The following is a 17,159-nucleotide window of genomic DNA, read 5'->3' on the forward strand; positions in this document are numbered from 1 at the left end:
TTGCCAACTGATTTTGGGACTTCGAACAATTGTGTTCTCGTATAAAGTTAACAAAGTGATCGGTATGTACACAGTAAACTATCGTTTCTTTTAATTTATGACTGTCCAGTTTGCCCAAACATTTGAACTGATTTCGGTCGCTATTTTGTCATTTGTCAACATTGCGTCATCACTGTCTTTTAATAATAACAAATGTTGCATGGTGTCAAAGTAAAGAGAAATGCAAGGCTCTTTATTCCCCAAAGATACTATTGAAATATTAAAACTTATCTTATTTATGAAATTTAAAAATGCAAAACTTTAAAAACTCTATTGCATTATATGCTGAAATTAACATTAGTTATTTATACTTAGTTAACAATGTGAGAATGTTTACGAGTTACGACACACTGTGGAATTTGAATTAAGATGATGCAAAAAAACAAGCAGAAATTGACTGAAATTAGAGCATCACAAATCTCAACTTTTAGGAGAAAAAAAAATAAAAAATTGCCATTTAAAAGGTTGCTTTCCCCCTCGAAACTTTTCAAAATGCAGTGATGACGCAGTGTTGACAAATGACCAAATAGCGACCGAAATCAGTTCAATTGTTTAGGCACATTTGGCAGTCATAAATCGAAAGAAACGTGAGTTTACTGTGTACATACCAATCGCTTTGTTAACTTTATACAAGGACACAATCAAAGTCCAAAATCAGTTGGCAACATGCCCAGACTCATGAGACTCCTTGGTAATTGCCTTGTAAACCATTCTTTGTAAGCTTGTCCAAAAATAACGCATCTTAACTAGCCGTTTGCATGAAATTTGTGAAAAATTCGGAATTAGTACGATGTCGTACGAATTTGTTTTGAATATACACGGTTTTTGCATAATTACACATTCCTTGTTTCAAAGATTCCGGCATTTCTCATCCCTTGTTTTTGCATTCCCCGTTTCCTTCCTCGTTCCCTTCTAAGATTTCTCATTCCTTGTTTTAAAGATATACATAAAATAATTTTTGTTTGTTGCAAACCGGTTAAGTTAAGTTGAAATGACTTAGCTATTATCAAACCATAAACTTCCGCCGCAATATAAGTAAAAACTAGCTTATTCTGGTTGTCTCCCAATATTGAACGTTTTGATCACATTTTGTTTTTATTTAAGTCTCTAACAGCCAATTTATCAAAGATAGCTAGATTATCGTTATAATCATTCGCAAATTCAGTAGTCGGAATTTTTAGTAGCCAATATCATATTTAAATTAAGGTCATGAACAACGATGTGGCCACAATTGTCAAACCTAACTATAGGTTCGAGACCTTTCTTGGCTTTGAGTCACGAATGCTCCATTAAAGTATTTATGCTTTTTTTTACAAAGAAAAGAAAAAAGCCAATATTTGGTAGAAGATATCATGCATTAGAGTCTCTAACAGAAAATAAGAAAAGAATAACGCTTGGTGAAAGTGTTCCTTATTTTCTAGATAATACACGTGTTATTATAAACATAGAATAGGTAAAAAACAATCATTTTCAATTATTCATGTTAAAAGATTACAAGCATAGCAAAGATCATGTAAGACCAAAAGATACCGCAGACAAAATGTAATGTGCAAAAAAGTAGCTAAAGATAATTAAAGCTATAATTTTTGATTCGACAAAGCCGAAATAGTTCCACTGATTTCCTGCTCAGGGCAAATTCTTGTTTATCATTGATGTATTTGCATGCAAAGAACTTTTTTGTACTAATTCAACAACGGCTAACATGTTTGTTCAGGGGCGGATCTAGGATTTTTCAAACATCAGTCATAAAACGTCGAAGGCGCTCCGCACCTGGGGGGGTCTGAGGCATTCTCCCCTGAGAAATTTTGAATTTCAGAGCCTTGAAAATGCCATTTTCAGCGTTTTAGAGCAATACAAAATGTATTTGTGGGCATCGTTTTTGCGTAAAAACAAAACATTTTGCTTACGTTTTTTTCAAAAAAAAAAATGAAGTGAACAATACTTGAATGTTTTGCCAAATATTTAGGCCATTATCATGCCAAATATATGGCTCATTAGCATGTCTAGGAACGTAAAATTTATTTTACAATAATGCTATTCAAAAACAGATATAGTCTTTAAAAATTTCTACCAAGTTGTCAGGCATAGACCCCCCTAGAGACCCCCATTCAAACATCTATACATGAGGTGTTCAGTTAGAAAAGGGGACAATATGTGACATGGGACAACATTCCATGTATGTGAAATACTCAGGTTTATTACCATTCCAGTCAAATTGTCAAAATAAAAAGCTTCATGGATCAGAAGACTCAAAATCACAGGTTATAGTAAACAGCTTCTCATGTAATCAATGTTAGTTTTCTCAGATCTTAAACAATATGTAGTATAACTGTCCAATGATTGAATGATCAATGATCATAAACTGAAAAACCCCAAACATTTGTTTATGATAAAGTAAATAATAGTATGGCGCCTTATGGCTACAGATTTTTTGTCCATTGAAATATATTTGCAGGAATGTAGGATTTCGCTGCCGTATAACGGCCACGATTCCCCAAGCACTAAAGAAATCATAGCTAAACGTCCTTCATCAACAACAATTTTAGAAGCATCGATCTGCTTACCATACGCCATATTGACATAAATCGCATCACACACTCGCATAATTGACTTTGATATATTACATTCATGCATACACTTCACTTGTCCTTTACTTACGATTTTGGATGTAAATTTCTGCTGATAAAACTCAAAACAATGTTGGCTTTCTTTTGAACATCATTGACTGAAATGTCGCTCGCGAGATCGTCTTGCCAAGCATTTAAAATTTATCCATAAATTTCCACCCTCTTGAAAAAATTCACATTTTGGACAGCAGCATTCATGTCAATATATGAATTTGTAAAAGATTTCCATAAATTCCATCTGATTGTAGTTTAGTTTCTATCATGATTATAAAAATTACTATAAAACGATCAAACATTCAATTCAGACAGTGAGCTTGACTATGTTAGTTCAGTTGGCTATCAGTCGAAATCCGTCAAACCAATCACAATAAAGCAAAAATTCAAATGAACCAATTGTAAGATAGCAATTGGACTCCCTTATACGTCCGGCCACCCTTATTATCAGTTGAGACCATTCCAGACTGTCCACTGATCTGGCTATTGACCAATAAAATAAGCGTTTTTGACGTTCATAGACTCCTTTATCCGTCGAACCAGTCAAGCCACCCCGCTTATCAGTCGGTTATTCCAGGTTAATTAAAATTCAACTGATCTGGTTACCAACGAGATATTCATTGGATTAGTCATTAGTTTTCAATAATAAATAATGCGGGATTTTTATCACGAAGTAAATGCGATAAGAAAATAAGAATAATTAATGATTTTTAATTAATATGAATAGGTAATTTTTGAATTTCAAACATCAGTCGCGCGACGGATTTGACATTCTCTAGATCCGCCCCTGTGTTTGTTGTATGTTTGCTTTTTCTTAAAAACACCCATTTTTATGATGCCTATTTTTGAAGAGCATGCGAGGACAAGTTTTATATTAATATATATTTACATGTCTTCTGTATGGAGTTGTGCACTTTGAAATAATGTTTATGGAATCGTTGATAGTTTTAACATTTCTGTACATTTCATGACGTTTTTAATGTAATTTTTTCGTGTTATATTTATTTATACACAGCTGCATAAATTTCATAATTATTCCAGTACAACGTTTAAATAATTGTGATATTCACCATATATAAAGATTTTAGATGTTTTGTTATTTTCAAATAACGCAAACAAAATCTTCGAAAGGATAATTAGCCTTTATTATAGGTGTTGGGTAGTTTTCGCCCGAAATAAAAATAATTCTTGTGTGTTGCCTAATGGTAATATAAATTAGTTGCATAATGAAAAAGAGCTTATCAAAACATAAACTTCCGCACAAAAATAAGCTGAAAATAATAGCTCATACAAATTCACCAGAGTTCCTTCGGTTATAGCATCTTTGATAGTCACAACCACAAAGCCAATATCACATTTCAATTAACGTCACAAACGATGGGTGGTCACACTCTTTAAGTTTGGTATAGACAAAAGAAAGGTCAAGACCATTTTAGGTTTGGACTAGCGGGCTCTCTATCAAAACATATATCCTTTCTGTAACAAAGTAAAGAATACAAGAAGCTAATTTTTGGTAAAGGATTTCATACATTACAGATCTCTAACTGAAAATAGGAAAAGATATACCCCCAAGGCCCAAAGGTTGGTGAAAGTGTTCCTTATTCTCTCGATAATACACGTGTCATTATAAGCATGGCATAAGAAAATAGAATCGGCATTCAATTATTTAAGTTGAAAGCTTACTGCCATAATAATATACTCAAGATCATCTAACACCAAATAAAAAAAAGACAAAAAGTTGTGTACAAAAAAAACCAGCAAAAGGTAGCTAATTTGGTTAAAATTGTGACAGGAAGTTGTCTTCGATTAGACTAAGCCTGAATGCTTCTACTGATTTCGTCAGGGCGAACTCTCACTTATCATTGATGTATTTGTACGGAATCATCTCTTTTTATAATAATTCCAAATGTGACTTGTATAATTTATTGCTTATTTCATGTTTGCTCAATTTTTCTCCAAAAAGAAATGAAATAACATCTCTAACGTGTTCTTCATAAAATGTTTCCAAAGTAGCTGTAACATTCTCAAATTCGACTTCCATGTCACAAATTAATCTTTCCACCAGCGATCGAAGCGTTGGCGTTTGTATTTTTGCATTTTGCGTCGCTATAAGGCAGGCATCATTTTGAGGATGAGGATCATTTAGTGAAAGTAAAATCGCAAAAGCAATTGGTATACAACGCTCAATTTTACTTTTACAGTGCTCTAAGCGAAGATGGTCGTTTCATACTAACGATTGTTGTGTTTGCCTGAATAGATTTTGAAGCGGATGTAGAAATTCTGTGAGTTTTTCATGAGATTCATAGCCAAAGGATGCCGCCGTCGGCTCGGCTTTTTTATTATCCATGGCATCTCTAGCATGGAGTCACGAACCCATGCACTGTCGCACATGCATGAACCATGAGTCAAGCACGTGAATTGCAAACCGCTGACCACAAATACAGACAAACATCTCGATTTATATTCCTCTCGTCTTATGTATCCATTTGGATGATAAACGTATTCGTTTTGCATGTTGTTATATTTGTCTCGTGTGTTGTATTGTTTTTCTTAATCACTGGTATGTATGTTGGGATTGCCAGTATAACTTTTTTGACGGCATGTATACGCGTTATAAAGTAATCGTTTATACAACTGGATACACAATATATTCTTCTCGATGGAATTTGACATGTACAGCTTGCCATAGAATACACTTATTGTAATTCTAATACGACACATAAATCTCGATACATTTTTGGCAGGTTTGGCTTGCCATAAAGAGAAAATTGCTTTTATTAAAGCGAGATATGAGTCTGGGCATGTTGCCAACTGATTTTGGGACTTCGAACAATTGTGTTCTCGTATAAAGTTAACAAAGTGATCGGTATGTACACAGTAAACTATCGTTTCTTTTAATTTATGACTGTCCAGTTTGCCCAAACATTTGAACTGATTTCGGTCGCTATTTTGTCATTTGTCAACATTGCGTCATCACTGTCTTTTAATAATAACAAATGTTGCATGGTGTCAAAGTAAAGAGAAATGCAAGGCTCTTTATTCCCCAAAGATACTATTGAAATATTAAAACTTATCTTATTTATGAAATTTAAAAATGCAAAACTTTAAAAACTCTATTGCATTATATGCTGAAATTTACATTAGTTATTTATACTTAGTTAACAATGTGAGAATGTTTACGAGTTGCGACACACTGTGGAATTTGAATTAAGATGATGCAAAAAAGCAAGCAGAAATTGACTGAAATTAGAGCATTACAAATCTCAACTTTTAGGAGAACAAAAAATAAAGAAATTGCCATTTAAATGGTTGCTTTCCCCCTCGAAACTTTTCAATATGCAGTGATGACGCAGTGTTGACAAATGACCAAATAGCGACCGAAATCAGTTCAATTGTTTAGGCACATTTGGCAGTCATAAATCGAAAGAAACGTGAGTTTACTGTGTACATACCAATCGCTTTGTTAACTTTATACAAGGACACAATCAAAGTCCAAAATCAGTTGGCAACATGCCCAGACTCATGAGACTCCTTGGTAATTGCCTTGTAAACCATTCTTTGTAAGCTTGTCCAAAAATAACGCATCTTAACTAGCCGTTTGCATGAAATTTGTGAAAAATTGGGAATTAGTACGATGTCGTACGAATTTGTTTTGAATATACACGGTTTTTGCATAATTACACATTCCTTGTTTCAAAGATTCCGGCATTTCTCATCCCTTGTTTTTGCATTCCCGGTTTCCTTCCTCGTTCCCTTCTAAGATTTCTCATTCCTTGTTTTAAAGATATACATAAAATAATTTTTGTTTGTTGCAAACCGGTTAAGTTAAGTTGAAATGACTTAGCTATTATCAAACCATAAACTTCCGCCGCAATATAAGTAAAAACTAGCTTATTCTGGTTTTCTCCCAATATTGAACGTTTTGATCACATTTTGTTTTTATTTAAGTCTCTAACAGCCAATTTATCAAAGATCATGTTAATAGAATCGTTGATAGTTATAACATTCCTGTACATTTCATGACGTTTTAAATGTAATTTTTTCGTGTTGTATTTATTTATAAACAGCTGTATAAATTTCATAATAATTCAAGTACAGCGTTTAAATAATTGTGATATTCACCTTATATAAAGATTTTAGATGTTTTGTTATTTTCACATAACGCATACAAAATCTTCGAAAGGATAATTAGCCTTTATTATAGGTGTTGGGTAGTTTTCGCCCCAAATAAAAATAATTCTTGTGTGATGTCTAAAGGTAATATAAATTAGTTGCATAATGAAAAAGGCTTATCAAAACATAAATTTCCGCACGAAAATAGGCTGAAAATAGCTCATGCAATTTCATCAGATTTCCTTTCGGTTATAGCATCTTTGATAGTCACAACAACAAAGCCAATATCACATTTTAATTAACGTCACAAACGATGGGTGGTCACACTCTTCAAGTTTGGTATAGACAAAAGAAAGGACAAGACCATTTTAGGTTTGGACTACTGTGCTCTCCATCAAAACATATAACCTTTCTGTTACAAAGTAAATAATACAAGAAGCTAATTTGGATTTCGTACATTACAGATCTCTAACTGAAAATAGGAAAGATATACCCCCAAGGCCCAAAGGTTGGTGAGAGTGTTCCTTATTCTCTCGATAATACACGTGTCATTATAAACATGGCATAAGAAAATAGAATCGACATTCAATTATTTAAGTTGAAAGCTTATTGCCATATTAATATACTCAAGATCGTCTAACACGAAATAATAAAAGACAAAATGTTGTGTACAAAAAAAGACAGCAAAAGGTAGCTACTTTGGTTAAAATTTGTGACAGGAAGTTGTCTTCGATATGACTAAGCCTGAATGCTTCTACTGATTTCGTCAGGGCGAACTCTCACTTATCATTGATGTATTTGTACGGAATCATCTTTTTTCATAATAATTCCAAATGTGAGTATTATATTTTATTGCTTATTTCATGTTTGCTCAATCTCTCTCTAAAAAGAAACACATTTCACACAATCAGTAGGAAGTGCTGGTTCACTGTTCTCAAACGTCACTCGAACGATGGGACTGTATATCGAAAATTATATTTAAAACTTCGATAGGATATTTACAGTGGTTGTGCACAATTTTTACGTTACGGTGTTCCAAACGTTGGTATTTCACGATACGGAATATTTGAAGTGATCTCGTTAAGATTACGGACAACCATCAATCCTTAAACTGCGTTTTCGAACTTTATTGCCTTCTGCAATATGACGGCTAATTTATCAAATTTGTATGTCCAGTTCTTACACCAATAACGTCAACTTCTCCGTACTCCCAAACCAAGGCTTGCAAGTTATATTTATGTATATTTATTCGAAAGTGGTTTTAGGCGTTTACATGACTTGTATCTTTGCCATTTCGTTTCTACTTACATTCTACAGCAATGATGCACTGCGGTGAGGAAGTGTTATCTTAACATGACTATAGTATTTTACATCAAATTAATAATGTCAGTTATATCTTACAATCTATAATAAGACACAGTCACACGCTACATAATTTGACATGACAATTTACAACACATTCCCCACCTTGATTAGTCCCACTAATAAGGCATACTCCGTGTCTTCCATACAGAATCAAGAGCAGCGGCTCTCTTGCGTCAACCCTCATGTTTTGCCTCTCTTTTTCTCAGTCCTTTTTCATTCTCTTTTCGCTCACATTCCTTTTCGTCGTGATTTAACTCGGTAGGAAAGAGCTTTTGGACGGGACGATAGAGGTGAACGACTTTACCGTTCTTAACTAGCTTGACCTTAGCGCCTCTTACCATCCCATCTCTCCCTAAAAACAACTCCTTTATTACACCTGTCCTCCAATTTTCTCTTTTGACATTATCCTCAGAAACAGTCACGACATCTCCCTTCTCTACTAACCTAATAGCATTGTCCTTGTCCTGCTTATGGAACTCTCTTAAACCAACCAAATACTCTTTACGCCACCTATTCAAGAAATGCATTTTTTTCTTACTCAAATACTTATACCGTTCTTTACAGTAACCTTATCAGACTCCTCTTCACCAGACCCTACGTCAGGCATGGACAACAACCTTCTTCCCCTCACCCAATGCGATGAAGTTAGTGGTTTATTACTCACCTCGTCGTACGTATTAAGCAATGGCCTAGAATTTAATGTTGACTCAACATCTACCATCACTGTCAGAAGTTCGTCAAATGTCAACCTAACATTTCCTAATACCTTCTTCAAGCACCTCTTCACTGACCTAACCATCCTTTCAAAAAATCCACCCAACCAGGGAGCTCTTTCTAGATTGAATTTCCACTCTATCCTATTGTTTCCTAAATACCTTTGCACACTTGTACTATTATAGAGGTTTCCTAAAGTCTTGACTGTTGCTTTGAATGTTTTTGCAGTGTCTGATACCATTAATGATGCGATCCCTTTCTCGCTTAAAATCGTCTAAGACATCTTATGAATTCATCCGCAGACAAATCTTTAACTAGGTCTTATTGTGAGGCCCTAGTTACGCAACAGGAAAACAATGTGTTGTACATTTTGTCTGTCCTTCCTGATGTATTCTTCCTATATAATGGTCCAGAAAAATATACCCCTGTCTTCAAAAATGGTTCTGCTTGCTCCACTCTGCATGCCGAAAGGTTTTGTTTCGCTCGGTCTATTATATGGTTTACCCTCCAATTTCTTACACACGACACATTTGTTGAGAATTGATTTTACCTTCTGTCTGCGTTGTGGAATCCAGAACCTTGACCTTATCTCTGCTAAAGTTGCCCTAACTCCGCTATGATGCACCGTTTTGTGGCAACGCTCAACTATTAATTCCGTCAATTGACCTTCCTTTGGTAATAAGATTGGAAACTTTGTTTTCTCTTCCATGTCTGATTCTTCTAGCCTACCCTGACATTTTAGTAACCCCTCATCTTCTACTACCTTGAGTTGTACCTCTAAATGCTTGAACTTATCCTCCTTATTTAGCTTGTGTCATGCACGTTGAACGATAGAATCTCTAATTTTATTCTCGAGCACATAGTTTTGAAATTTATTATTTATTTTTGAAATTTTAATTTCGTCTAAAAGAAAACTACTTCACAATTCAATAACAACATCGCGAATCTATAATGTCAACAACAACTCCCCCCATTGGTAATAATCCCAAAGTGTCAATCACGTGAAATGCACGCGATCCGCAACAACAAAAACGAAATAAAAACAAATGTTCATCACACTCCCGATATTGATCATATTGATGAATTTATTTCCACGAGTTTACTATTTGACTGTCGCATTAGGTCTCCAATCACGGCTGCAGTTCTTCGTTGTCGGGTTTTCAAAGAGTTGTCGTCTTTAGACTCAATTCCACTAGTGGTTTTGCGAACCACGGTATTTGCTGGAGGCATATTCAACTCAAGTGGTATTAGTTGTTCTATTGGACGACGTATTTCTGACGATCGAGCCTTTGTAGTTCTCGCAACACAGACCTTTGCTGCTCGAACAACACCATCCTTGCTTACTATGAGCTCGGTAACTCTTGCCAATTTCCGCAAAATTCAAGGGTAAAGATCATCTTTTAACACAACAGCATCAATGACAGCTATCTTCTCCTTCTGTGCTCCATGAAGTAAGCGTGAAGTCTCTCTGACACTTAAAAGATATTCCGTTCTCCAACGATTAATAAACTGATCTAACAAACGTTTCTGATGTTTCGCCTTTCTGGTTAGAGTTCGATTCGTACTGATGATTTCAAATTGTTAATCACTAGCCGTAAGAGTAAGCTGCCGTCCGTAAATTAATTGAGGTAGAGTCAGAGGGTAGGAAAGTCCTTCTTGGTCATCATAGATATATGTAAGTGGACGATTGTTAATGGTACCCTCAATTTCTACCAAAATGGTTCTAAGCGCTTCAAAATCTATTGAGGATCGACCGAGAGTTTTTTCAAACATCTCTTTGTACTTTGTATCATTCGTTCGTAGAATCCTCCTTGCCAAGGTGCCTTTTCAATGATAAATTCCCAATTGACACCCTTGGAAGCCAGTTCGCGTTGTATGTCAGTTGATCTCGGTATATTAGCAACCTCCCTTGAGGCACTTTTGAAGGTCTTGGCATTGTCTGATATTAGTCTAAATGGCAAACCTCTTCGTGAGACAAACCTTCGGAAAGCTTGCAGAAACGATAGCACGCTCCCGAGGGAAATAGTGAGTTTTGTTTTCCGAGAGAATCATTGATGAGATTTATGGGAAAATTTGCATGAGATTCGTCGAAATTCAACTACTAATAGAAAATTTCGCACAATCTGTACGAAGATCTGGTTCACAGTTTGGAAACTTCACTTGAATGATTGGACTGTATTTTGACAATTGTTTTTAACATTTCGATAAGATATTTACAGTGGTTGTGCACGATTTTTACAAGACGGAGTTCCAAACGTTGGTACTTCACGATTCGGAATATTTGAAGTGATAGAGTTAAGATTACGGACAACCGTCAATCCTTAACCTGAATTTTCGTACTTTATTTCCTTCTGCAATACGGTTGCCAAATTACCAAATTTGTACGACCAATTCATTCACCAATAACTTCAACTTTTTTCATTCGGTAAATTTTTTAAAAATTCGTGTGGATGTTTATTACAACAAAAAATATAACATACCCAAAATAGAACAACTCTCTGAGTTCTAGTTAAACAAACTATCTGATTTTTACGGAGATAAAACTCTCATTCGGAGTTTCATCTTCGTATCTCTGACTAATCGTTCTCCATCATCTTGCATAGTTTAGCGTTTCATTCTTTCAGATCTTAAGACTTGCACTTCTCTCAATTATGCTCAAATTTTGATTTCTTGTAACTCGCGTCAAATTGGGCATTATATTCAAATGATATTTGTATTTTTCACATTGTTGTTTGTATTGCGCGAAAAAAGAGTTTTAGTTTAGCGTTTACGGCAAACGGCAATCTTAAATTATCAACTTGCCGATTGATAATTGTGCAGGATAGAGTTCAAATTTCCATGATTGGCCAATTTAAGTTCTTTCAAAATCCATTGTTTTGTATGCATTACAACATGCATATTTAAGTATGAACCCTTCCCCCAAAAATTAAACATCAACCTACACCCATTTTAGTATATATATATGCACTGCAAATAACGTCAAATATTTAAAGTAAGCTGTACTAAGGCTGTGTTTACACTATACCGGATTCGCTCATCACGACATCTTCATTTGCTTTAAAGGGGTAACTGTTCGGGGTAAAGGTTTATTAAGGTGATAAATTTCGTCTATTTGATTGTGTATCTGACGTTGAACAAATTCACTGCCTTTTAGTAAAAAGGAAATTCAACTTGCTACGATAGTAAACCGAGACAAATTAAACTGAGTCGTTATGTGTGTTTACGATGTATAAATCAGTCCATAAATGTAAATTGTTTGCGATCTATTAAGCTTTTTATACATTTTGAATTAGTTTTAGTATTGCTAAAATGCCAGAAAGTATATTTATTATAAATTGCCTGAAGAAGTATTGCATAATTGTGAAATATATGTGTTATTTCACTAACTTTGTGATATGATTCAATGACACATATGCCTCACAAAGCGAATTTATTTTGAAAGAGTAATTCTACAGCTGATGTTGAATTGTTCAAATATTTGAGTCATTTAATAAGTATAGAAATATCGACCAGCAAAATGAGCAAATCTGTTTATTAGTGATATAAACTTGTATTGCTTGTTGTATATATGGTCCATGAATTTGATGATTTTCACGATGTAGCAAATATCTTTCGCTCCGTTGGTTTTCGTGACAAAATCTGCCAAATGTTTTTTGTTGATTTCATAAATACGCACTGCAGAAACATAGAGTCCTATTACGGGCATAAAGCATTAAAACTTACATTTTTTGCACAAATCAATTAATTTGCTCCAAATTTAAAATTAAACATACGGAAAACAATAAAAATCATGAGCGATATTTCTGAACAATTTTGTTCATTTAGCTACCATACCATTTGCAAATTTTATAACAATTTTTATAAAATGCATGTTAGAAATTAATAATTGTTTTATCCAGAATGAATATTGTTGAAATATGTGTTACGTTATTGTTTTTGTATTGTCATCAAATGAAATTTATAAATTTATACCTTACGGGCAAATTCAAATTGAAAATTAGACATTTTAAATGAACGACGAGTTTTTTTTATCGTAAACATGTTTCGGCATGCTTTTGCTATCTTCAGTACATAGAATGAAGGTGATTATGCATTCTGTGTACTGAATATGGCATAAGCATGCCAAAACATGTTTACGATAAAAAAAACTCGTCGTTCATTTAAAATGTCTAATATCAATCGTGCTTTCAAGAAATTGAAAATGTTGAAAATAAACTGATGTCATGACATCATTAAGTAATTTAACATTTAAATTGTTTTAGAAGTAGAACTGCTGATACTGGTTTATCTTTGCTATAATTTAGTATTGCTCATTACATTTACAGTTCCTGATTATTAAATTAGAATTTTGCTAATTTTGTAATGTTGCAAATCTGTTTATTTCTTCCATGGCCCATGGGTGTCATATAAATACATAATAGTAATGAAATCACCACAAAAAAGGCCAAAATTCACACCGAAAACCTAAAACTTATTGTATATTTCTCAAATGCAGAATTCACAAACCAGACAAGATTTTGCTGCTCCCTTACCTTTGGCTAAAACCTATTTAATGATCATTTTCTCGCTTTTTATTTATGATGTTTTTAAAATAATCAGTCTGTGACACTTCCCTGTGATTGCGATTTTAAAACTACCAAACAACCAAACTCTACTTATAGTCTAGGAGCGGTAGAAGAGTTTGTATGCATTTCATTTATTGGAAGTTATCTCAACTTTTTTTGGGTAGAATGACCAAAACGGGCAACATGGCATATGTGCCATTTGTTTAATCCGGGACGAAAGTCCTGAAATTGAGACCCTCTGAAACAGCAGTGTCGACATAGCTCTAACTTCCAGAAGAAATAGCAATAACAATTCTGTAATGTTTTTGGAGTTTAGAAGGTTCGCTTTCAGGGATGGTCATGGGAGGAAAAATTTACATAAGTGTAATATTTACTGAGAAAATTACCATACACCAGCTATTGGCGAATTCCAATTTTGTACAAATTAACCCCCGTCAAGTGGCATGCGACAGATTTTCACGAAGCTCACACGTGATTTATATATTATTTTTAAAGCTGTGTTTTGAATTAAGATCTTAAATGTTGCTATGGGAGGTTTTTCCCTTACGGATAAAGCTAATCTTTTCATTTTTTTGATTGGAACTAAAATACATTGTATTTCGTTACGATACTGCAATCAAGATACTAATGAAGTCTATGAAGCGGAACTTATTGAGAGAAAAATCCACGAAACTTTGCATTGCCTCCGCAAGCTCAGCAGCTTGTCGTCTTAATCTGAACTCCTTGGCGTTCACTCGCAACTTCTTTGATGGTTGCTGACGTCGCATTGTAATTCTAAAGGATAGATCAGTTGGATTGGCCTCTCAAGAGATATTTTTCCACACTGAAGTTTAATTCCTCTCACAACACACCATCCCTTCCACGGATCAACATTGTTACTTTTCCGGTCTTCCACATATTTCTGTTTTTCTCATCGCCCTTAATTAAAACGATATCTCCCTTTTACGGATTAGACGTTGCTGATTTGTTAACTCGATTGCTTTGGCGTAGATTTGTTAAATATTCTCGCTGCCATCTTTTCCACAATTGAGTTTTGATTTTGTACAAATACTTTGCTTGCTTCCGAAATTCACCTTCCTTAATGTGATGACTCTCCACTTCAGAGATAACATTCGTCTGTTGCAGTACAAACGAAGATGGCGTCAGTACGGGGAGTTCAACATCATCCTTTACATAGCGCAATGGTCGATTATTCATACATATTTCTACGTCCAGAACAACTTCTGCCAGTTCATCGAATTTCAGAAGTCCTTTACCAACGACTTTTTAATATGATGATTTGAATAAACCGATCAATCGCTCAAACTGGCCTCCCCAACAGGGTGCGCGGGACAGATTGAATCTCCCTTTCATGCTATGTTTACTGAGCTCGCTGTGAAAACTGTTGTCTTGCATTGCTCTCTTTAACCATGCCACTGCAGCTTGGAACGTTTTTGCATTGTCCAAATGGATCAGCGAAGGACGGCCTCGCATTGCTATGAGCCGTTTTAGACTTTGCAGGAACGAAGTTTTTTCAAGACTCTTCAACAATTCAAGATGGAGTCCTCCCAAACTACAAGAAACGAGCACTAGATAGGCTTTTCCTTCTTGATTTTTCTTGACTTTATACTTAATCGGACCGGCGAAATCGACACCAATGACTTTATACGGTGTGGTTCCTTCTGTTGGAGTCTTTGGTAAAGGAGTAGGTATTGGAGCTTGATACGGTGTGGTCGTGAATCTCTTGCATCTGTAGCATCTCTTCCTTTGCTTTTTGACTAGTCGACGAAGCCAAAGAACTAAATACCTTTCTCGGACCTTTGCCATCGAAAGTATAACTCCCCCATGGAGTGTTTCCAAGTGTGCATCTTCCACTAACTTCACGGTGAATAGAGCGTCATCAGGTAAGTAAATACGGAACTCTCCTTGAATCCGACCTTGACATCTTAAAATCTTGTCATCGTCGGGTTGTACATTTAACTGAATAAGATCTGTTTGAGACTTTGAGTTTTCTGCGACTCCAGCTTGTACCATTTTTATCCATGACATGTGTTGCTCTTCCACTTCTTCAGATGTCAGTGGCCCGTGCTTTCTTTATCACTGTTTTGTCAAGCATCATCAATAAATCGTTTCACCCACGCCTTAATGCGCATTGCCTTCCACAATGGATGTTTTTCAAGAATATCAATGAATATTGCAAAGTCTGACCGCTTGATAGCCATTCTCAAAACTACTCTCCTCGCCTTTGCTTCTCTTTGGGAGTCAATCCACGGTTTTACTGTAAGCTCAGGTGGCCGGATTGTTGGTTGTTGGCACATGATTCCACACGATTTCATTAGAAGCTCAGATTTTTGCCACTCGATACGACACGAATTGCTTATAATCACCCTCTCCTCTAATCCACCGTAAAGCTACAGTACTATCTGACCAGCAGTGTTTTCAGTGTGGAATGTGCCTCAGCGCATTGCTAGCATTCAAGACCAAATTTGCGGCCATATGTCTTGCAACAAGTTATAATCTCGGGATAGTCAGTCCTCTTTTGGCAAGTGTTGATTTCACTGCAAGTAATTCCTGAGTAACTCCAGATGGTTGTTTAGCCACCGTGTAGACGACTGCGCACAAACCTTCACCGCTGGCATCCCCAAATCCATGAATCTTTAAGCTACAGACGAGTTCTTGGAATGATAAAAGCGCTCTTGGCACTTTCACTTCGCTTGGTAAGGTGTGTTCCCACTTCTCCCAGCTCTGCTTCATTTTACCAATCAATTCCGTGTCCCAAGGTAATTTCAGGTCACACACCTCTCGATAGACTTATTTGCCTTGCAAAAGCAGAGAGGATGCAATTCCCATTGGATCATAAATCTTCGCCAGTCGACTTAAAATGTTGCGCTTCGTTTGCAATTTCCACAATGTCCTATTTGTACACTTAACGTATCTTTCTCTTTATTCCACGTTGTACCCAAGATCTTCGTCTCAGTTGGCTGCACCCCAAATTGTTGTTTGGCAGCAGTTTGCTCTTCATGATTTTTGTTAACACTACCTTCATCCAGCTCCTTTGCATTTGATGCCCACTTACGAAGGATAAAGGTTGCGTCACCCAGAATGTCAATAGCTTCCAATTTTCTTTTTCGTGCTTCATCCACAGTGCATCCTCCTGAAATGATGTCATCAACGTACAGACACCTTTTCAGAGCCTCAACTGCGTCTGTGGCTTTGCCTTTCCAGTTATCCAAATGCGTTTCGAGAACTCCCCCAAGCAGGAATGGAGAAAAAACCAATCCATACAATACTCTAGTCAACCGTAGTACTTCTATATCAGCCTGTGACTTTGGTCGTCAGTGAAATTTTAAAGAATCCTATTCACTTTCGCGTACATGAGTTTGGAGAAATGCCTTTTGAATATCCCCAGTAATTGCAACAGGAAAATTTCGCACTCTTACCAGCACTTCCCACAGCTTGTTATTTAGCGTAGGTACCGCGTACAGGCATTCGTTTAAAGAAGGACTTTCTGGGGAAGCTTTTGCTGATGCATCATACACCACTCAGTTTAGTGGACTAATCTGACTTGCGTACGACTTCTTTGTGAGGTATGTAGAATGCATTGCCTTTTGCTACGTTAGTTGCTGGTTCAACAATGCCATTGTGCTTTTGGTCTTGGATTACAGCGTTTTAATCTTCAGTTAGTTTCTTTCGTTGTAGTCGTTGCTCTAAAGATTCCAACCTTCAGATGCTTCCTGTTTTGTTCGATGGGAGAAGCGGAGGA

Source organism: Xenia sp. Carnegie-2017, unplaced genomic scaffold (genome assembly GCF_021976095.1).
Source record: "Xenia sp. Carnegie-2017 unplaced genomic scaffold, XeniaSp_v1 HiC_scaffold_16, whole genome shotgun sequence".
NCBI lineage: Eukaryota > Metazoa > Cnidaria > Anthozoa > Malacalcyonacea > Xeniidae > Xenia > Xenia sp. Carnegie-2017.